We start from the raw sequence: 8,199 nt of genomic DNA, 5'->3' as shown, positions 1-8,199 counted from the left end.
CCTGCCTGGGTGGAATGTGCAATTTCATGCTGACGGCCCACAAAGCAGAATAGAAATCCTCTCCTTTTGTATTCCCTGTTCTTACGGGAGGGACAGAGATAACCCTGTGCTCAGTTCCAGAGAGTTTCCTAGTGACAGCACCTGGAGGTGCTAAGGCCGGTGAGAATTTAGGTCACCAATTGTTGCTTTTAAAAAAGCATTAACTGACCGGGTGAGGTGGCTCACACCTGTAATCCCAGCATTTTGGGAGGCCAAGGCAGGGGGATCATCTGGGGTCAGGAGTTCGAGACCAGCCTGGCCATAGTGGTGAAACCCTGTCTCTACTAAAAATACAAAAATTAGCCGGGCATGGTGGCACATGCGTGTAATCCCAGCTACTCGAGGTAGAGGCAGGAGAATCGCTTGAACCCCGGAGGCGGAGGTTGCAGTGAGCCAAGATTGTGCCACTGCACTCCAGCCTGGGTGACAGAGCGAGAGACAGAAAAAAAAAAAAAAGCTTTTAAAAATAGATGTAAATTACATAGTTCTTACTTACATTTGTTATTCTATTCCAATTTGAGATGAATGAACCTCAAATCCCTTTCAGATAAACTTAGTTGACATTGTAATATGCTTACATCAATAATTTCTAAGTATACCGTAATTTCAAATTCACTTTGTATGCATTCTGAAAGTAACTAGAAAACGTACTTTTAACAATTGTGATCCTTTTTTAGGTGTTTTCTTAATGTTCTCTCATGTGGGAATAACAAAGCCTATAGAAAGTCTTCAGAAGACTACTGGATTGATTTTCACCAAAGAACAATTTTGCAATAATACTAAGATTATTTGGTGGGCAAGTTATTCTTTTTCATGTGAACCTAGAAGAAAGTAAAACTAAATTATCAACATTTAAACAGCCTCGGGTCCACTGGCAATAATTTTATGGCAATATTTGTGAATTCGCATGCACTAATAAGTATGCTTTTCTCTCACATCCCTATTATTGGAAAGTTGCATTCATCTTGAAGTGTTAATTAATTGAAATATGATCCTGTTGGCCAGGCAAGGGTATATAATCCTAGCACTTAGGGTATATAATCCTAGCACTTTGGGAGGTTGACTCGGTGGATCCCTTGAGGTCAGGAATTCGAGACCAGCCTGTCAACATGGTGAAGCCTCATCTCTACTAAACATGCAAAAATTAGCTGGGCGTGGTTGTGCACGCCTGTAATCCCAGCTACTCGGGAGACTGAGGCAGGAGAATCGCTGGAACCCGGGAGGCGGAGGTTGCAGTAACCGAAGATCAGGTAACTGCACTCCAGCCTGGGTGACAGTGTGAGACTCCATCTATCCTTCTAAGAAAAACAAAACAAAACCAAACCCAAATATGATCCTGTTAGGATATAAAATTAGCATAAAATTTTCAAGAGACCAACATGGATACAGTTTTTCTCTAATAAGTAAAAATGGATATTTCCTCAATCAGAGATCTTAACATATGCTTACCCTGTAATATCATTATAACACAGATGCAAAAAAAAAAAAAAACACAGATGCAAATCATTTAGGATTCAATAATTTTACTAAAGTAGGAACTATTTTCAACTGTTGAGTATATTTTATAGCCTATGCCACACACAAATACAAAAGAATGAACAGATTCCAACACAGGTGGCATAATGAAAATATTTACGTCTTTCAAAACACAAATTCATACTTTAGTTGGGAGAGATTGTATTCAAAAGGATTATTACAATAGGAAGGATACTCCAACCACAAGCTCTCCACATGACCAAGAGCCACAAAGAAAAGTTTTTCTTTTATGTGGAACAGGGAGCAAGGCTAGAAAGGACCAGGTATGGGGCAGTGCATGAGCACCTGGCAGTGTGGACAAACAATCCAGTAATCCTCGATAAGTCAAAGAATGGGAATTTGGAAGATCTCTGTCTGGCTTTTACTTTTGTAAACAAGGTGGGGATCGTTAGACTTAATGAAGTGCTATGAGGAAGAGTAATTCTTCATTGCTGGTTCTTTCCAGTAAGTTGTTCCTAGGAAAACAAAGGTGAGACAGGGAGGAAGGGGTGGGTGGGAGGGTGCTCTGGTAGTTGTTTAACCCTTGCTATTTTCTTTTCTTTCTTTTTTTTTTTTTTGTGAGATGGAGTCTCGTCTTGTCACCCAGGCTGGAGTGCAGTGGCGTGCTCTCGGCTCACTGCAAGCTCCGCCTCCCGGGTTCAAGCGATTCTCCTGCCTCAGCCTCCCCAGTAGCTGGAATTACAGGGACACTCCACCATGCCTGGCTAATTTTTTGTATTTTTAGTAGAGATGGGGTTTCACCATGTTGGCCAGGCTGGTCTTGAACTCCTGACCTCAAGTGATCTGCCCACCTTGGCCTCCCAGAGTGCTGGAATTACAGGAGGAAGCCACTGAACCTGGTTCCTTTTTTCTTTTTTTTTTTTTAATCACGGGGTCTTGCTCTGTTGCCCAGGCTGGAGTGTAGTGGTGCGGCTGGGGTTCACTGCAGCCTGGACCAGTCTCAAGAGATCCTCCACCTTAGCCTCTTGAGTAACTAGGATCACCAGCACAAATAATTTTTATTTTTATTCTATTTTTTTCTTTCTTTCTTTCTTTTTTTTTTTTTTTTTTGAGACAGGGTCTTGCTCTGTCACCTAGACTGGAGTGCAGGGCTCACTGCAGCCTTGACTTCCCCAGGTGCAGGTGATCCTCCTACATCAGCCTCCAGAGTAGCTAGGATCACAGGTGTATGCCAGCATGCTCTGGTAATTTAAAAAAACAAAATAAAACAAAAAATTTTGTAGAGATGGGGCCTACCTCTGTTGCTCAGGGTAGTCTTGAACTCCTGGGCTCAAGCAAGCCTCCTTCTTCAGCCTCCCAAAATGCTGGGATCACAGGCGTGGGCCATGGCACCCAGCCACCCTTTGCTATTTTCTAGGAATTTAGGAGTGGAGTGAGTTTCAACATTGTCACCACATATTCTAACATGAAAAATTGAAAACATAATAAACACACGTTATAATTGTCAAATGGAACATGAAAAAGTTTAAATTGATAATAATGTCGGCATAAACTTCGCCCATACCTCTGGTATTGAGGAGCCCTAAGTATTCATGTTGGTTGTCTGGCATCTGTTCCTGTCACATACAAGAGACAACACTAGCTGGGCACAGTGACACGGGCCTGTGATCCTAGCTACTCAGGACTATGAGGCGGGAGAATTGCTTGAGCCCAGAAGTTCGAGCCCAGCCTGGGCAACATAAGGAGACCTCCTTTCAAAAAGAGAGAGCGATATTAGATATGAATTGTTGCAAAGTGTGCTTATCAATTTCCATTGTTAGGGTCTGTGTACCTGTTAAATGGAACAAAAACTTAGAATTATATTTAGGCTGGGCATGGTGGCTCACACCTGTAATCCCAGCACTTTGTGAGGCTGAGGCAGGTGGATCACCTGAGGTTAGTAGTCCGACAGCAGCCTGGCCAAAATGGGGAAACCCTGTCTCTACTAAAAATGCAAAAATTAGCCAGGCGTGGTGGTGCACAACTGTAATCCCAGCTACTTGGGAGGCTAAGGGAGGAGAATTGCTTCAAACTAGAGGCGGAGGTTGCTGTGAGCCGAGATTGTGCCACTGCACTCCAGCCTGGGCAACAGAGTGAGACTCTCTTTCAAAAAAAAAAAAAAAGCTTTTTCTCTTTCCTACTAATCATGGGTAAACAGCATATAGAATTATGAATTCTTTGGTCTTACTAGAAGATATAAGCAGTAATTAAAATGTCATGTCTATGTAACATTTAAAAAATTAAATTATCGTGATATTTTCTCTTGTACCATCTAAGCCTGCTGAAGACAAGAGGAGACGTTTTCTTTATCAGAGAAGTGAGTTGATGAAAATAAACTTTTATTTATTAATTCAAAGAAGAGTCTGTTTTCTGTGAATAGGGAAAAAAGGCTATAATTGAATTTGAATTCAGACTGTGTATATAGAGAGTACATATAGACGTGGATGAACTAGTCCACGTGGTGGCAGGCGCCTGTAATCCCAGCTATTTGGGAAGCTGAGGCAGGAGAATCGCTTGAACCCAGAAGGTGGAGGCTGTAGTGAGCTGAGATCATACCACTGCACTCCAGACCAGGCAACAGAGCAAGACTCTGTCTCAAAAAAAAAAAAAGGTAAAAAAATGCTAATTTAACATTCTCAGGATTTTAAAACTACAAAATGCTGAAGAAAGACATCAAAGACACCCAGATAGAGACATATACAATATCAATTTATTGATAGACTCAACATGGAAAAAATGTGAAACTACCCCAAATTGATACACAGGCTTAATATATTTACTATCAAGGCACTTTGTAGATACTGACAAGATTATCCAAACAATTATGTAGAAAGGAAAAAAACAAAACAAACTAACAGAAATCCCAAAAAACCTGGAATAGCTCAAACATCTGAAAAAAAGATAAAGGAGCATGCTCCCAGGAGGTGAAGATTGCAGTGAGCTGAGATCGCGCCATTGCACTCAAGCTTGGGCAACAAAAGTGAAACTCCATCTCAAAAAAAAAGAAATAAATATTAAAATAAATAAATAAAGGGTTGAAATCACTTCACGTTATTTCAAGTCCTCTAATATAGTGAAAGCATTTTTTCCTTTTTCATATTTACAATAAAACGTTTATACCTGCCATTGTCTTGTGCATAGTCTTGTCACAAAATATTGTCTCCAACAACAGTCTCATTTTTGTGTCCCCTAAAGTTTTGCTAGAGTGACACTGGGAAAAAATGTATTAAGCATAGCATCTGGGCAGGCACAGTGGCTCATGCCTGTAATCCCAGCACTTTGGGAGGCCGAGGTAGGCGGGTCACCTGAGGTCAGGAGTTCAATACCAAGGCTGGCCAACATGGTGAACCCCATCTCTATTAAAAATACAAAAATTAGCCAGGTGTGGTTATGTCGCACATCTGCAATCCCAGCTATTCGGGAGGCTGAGGCAAGAGAATCATTTGAGCCCGGGAGGCAGAGGCTGCAGTGAGCCAAGATCACACCACTGCACTCCAGCCTGGGCGACAGAGCAAGCAAGACTCTGTCTCAAAGAAAAAAATCCAAGCATAGCATCTGGATGCAATGTATAGAAAAAGAAAAAAGTAAATATATATATATGTGTGTGTGTGTGTGTATATATACACACATAAAGACAAAATATAATTTTATTAGAGTTGAAAATGAACCATGGAATATATTGCTTAATGCTATAATGGGAAAATGACATTTCCATAGTTTTTAGAAAAATGCCCTTCTAGTAATATATTTATAATAAATATATTTTAATAAATCATATTATATAATACATTATATTATAAACCCTTCCACACAATAATTTTCATTGTCTACTGTAAAAAGTAACTTAGGCGGCCAGGCGCGGTGGCTCAAGCCTGTAATCCCAGCACTTTGGGAGGCCGAGACGGGCGGATCCCGAGGGCAGGAGTTCGAGACCATCCTGGCTAACACGGTGAAACCCCGTCTCTACTAAAAAAATAGAAAAAGCTAGCCGGGCGAGGTGGCTGGCACCTGTAGTCCCAGCTACCTGGGAGGCTGAGGCAGGAGAATGGCGTAAACCCGGGAGGCGGAGCTTGCAGTGAGCTGAGATCCGGCCACTGCACTCCAGCCTGGGCGACAGAGCCAGACTCCCTCTCAAAAAAAAAAAAAAAAAAGTAACTTAGGCAATTTTACTACAAAATATTTCACAAGCGTTTTCTTTTTTTTTTTTTTTTTTTTGAGGTGGAGTCTTGCTCTGTCGCCCAGGCTGGAGTGCAGTGGCTGGATCTCAGCTCACTGCAAGCTCCGCCTCCCGGGATCACGCCATTCTCCTGCCTCAGCCTCCCAAGTAGCTGGGACTACAGGCGCCCGCCACCTCGCCCGGCTAGTTTTTTGTATTTTTAGTAGAGACGGGGTTTCACTGTGTTCGCCAGGATGGTCTCGATCTCCTGACCTTGTGATCCGCCCGTCTCGGCCTCCCAAAGTGCTGGGATTACAGGCTTGAGCCACCGCGCCCGGCCTTCACAAGCGTTTTCAACAATCATATTGTGCAATGAAACCTCCATCTGTAGCTATAAAAGGAACATAAGATATTATCATGAAGAAAATTGGGGTCTTTCGTAACCAAGATGGCAGGAGTTCCAGAGGAAGCATTCAGTGTTGTACTAGACTTCACTGCATTTTGTGATGTCTGAACACTAACGCCTTTTACACCTCTACACTCCCTCTTCCTAGTCTGCCCATCTGGCCAACTGAAAAATCCTCAGTGCCCACTCCTTTGGCACCAGCTGGAAGTTCAAACCACAAGTGGGCACCCCTGCCCCAGCCATATCCCTTAACAATCATCATACCCCAAGTCAGTCACCTATGCCGATTCCCTAAAGTCATTTTTGAACCAGCTGGGGAAGTCTACCCTGCTCTCCCCAGAAAGCCTCATTATGGGTAAACATTTTCAGATCACGGTACTGAATGGCATCATCATTCTCAATATCCGAACCAGACTTCAGGTGGATGTCAAAGCAGTTCCAGAAGAGTGAACAAAAGTTCAATTTACCAAAAATGTTATGAGGGTGAAAATATGAAGTTTCTAGTTAATCTACCAAAGGAAAACAAAATTCTCATTCTGTGTGTTCATCCTTAAGAGAACATTTCTGAACATTTTCAAATTATGTGACTGAGCACTACAAGGTCAACAGCAAGATTGTTACAATATTTTCATTCTGAAGTCCACACTTTGTCCTATTTTCCATATTACTGTATTTTTGCTTCCTGAAAATGAAGGTGCCTGCCATGGGTCTTATTTGGCACACAAGAAAAAGGCACATAGAAACATAATACAGTGCATGTTCATCAACAATGATGAACACAGAGGGTATATGATGATGAAGTTGCGCTGTTACGTGATTTTTCACTTTACCCACATAAGCATCTTAGGGCTGAGTAGAGAGGTAAGCCAAGTGCGGTGGCTCACACCTATAATCCCAGCACTTTGGGAGGCTGAGGTGAGCGGATCATCTGAGGTCGGGAGTTCAAGACCAGTCTCATCGACATGGACAAACCCTGTCTCTACTAAAAATATGAAATTGGCTGGGCGCGGTGGCTCAAGCCTGTAATCCCAGCACTCTAGGAGGCCGAGACGGGTGGATCACGAGGTCAGGAGATCAAGACCATCCTGGCTAACACAGTGAAACCCCGTCTCTACTAAAAAATACAAAAAACTAGCCGGGCGAGGTGGCGGACGCCTGTAGTCCCAGCTACTTGGGAGGCTGAGGCAGGAGAATGGTGTAAACCCGGGAGGCAGAGCTTGCAGTGAGCTGAGATCCGGCCACTGCACCCCAGCCTGGGCGACAGAGCGAGACTCCATCTCAAAAAAAAAAAAAAGAAATAAATTAGCCGAGCACGGTGGCATATGCCTGTAATCCCAGCTACTTGGGAGGCAGACACAGGAGAATCGCTTGAACCTGGAAGGCGGAAGTTGCAGTGAGCCGATATCACACCACTGAACTCCAGCTGGGGCAACAAGAGCAAAACTTCGTCACAAAACAAAACAAACAAAAAACAAAAACAAAAACAAAGAGTAGAGAGAATAACTTAAGTACTAAGTATTATTACCCAAAATCATACTTACCCAAGTATATATACCCAAAAGTGTATGTCATTTCATTTCACACACAAAATTGTTGTGGATGCTTCAACCTTAAAAATCCTGGTCAGGCATGGTGGCTCACGCCTATCATCTTAGCACTTTAGGAACCCAAGGCAGCTGGATCACCTGAGGTCAGGAATTCGAGACGAGCCTGGCCAACATGGTGAAACCCCGTCTCTACTAAAAATACAAAAAAATTTGCCGGGTGTGGTGGTGTATGCCTGTAATCCCAGCTACTTGGGAGGCATAGACAGGAGAATCGCTTGAACCCGGGAGGCAGAGGTTGCAGTGAGCCAAGATCATGCCACTGCACTCCAGCCTGAGCAAGAGAGCAAAACTTCATCTCAAAAAAAAAAGGAATACTATGCAGCCATAAAAAGGATGAGTTCATGTTCTTTGCAGGGACATAGATGCAGCTGGAAACCATCATTCTCAACAAACTATCACAGTGACAGAAAACCAAACACCGCATGTTCTCACTCATAGGTGGCAACTGAACAATGAGAACACCTGGACACAGGGCG

Source organism: Trachypithecus francoisi, unplaced genomic scaffold, assembly GCF_009764315.1.
Source record: "Trachypithecus francoisi isolate TF-2019V2 unplaced genomic scaffold, Tfra_2.0 Lachesis_group12, whole genome shotgun sequence".
In the NCBI taxonomy this organism is placed as follows: domain Eukaryota; kingdom Metazoa; phylum Chordata; class Mammalia; order Primates; family Cercopithecidae; genus Trachypithecus; species Trachypithecus francoisi.
Note: the sequence above shows the minus strand (reverse complement) of the source record.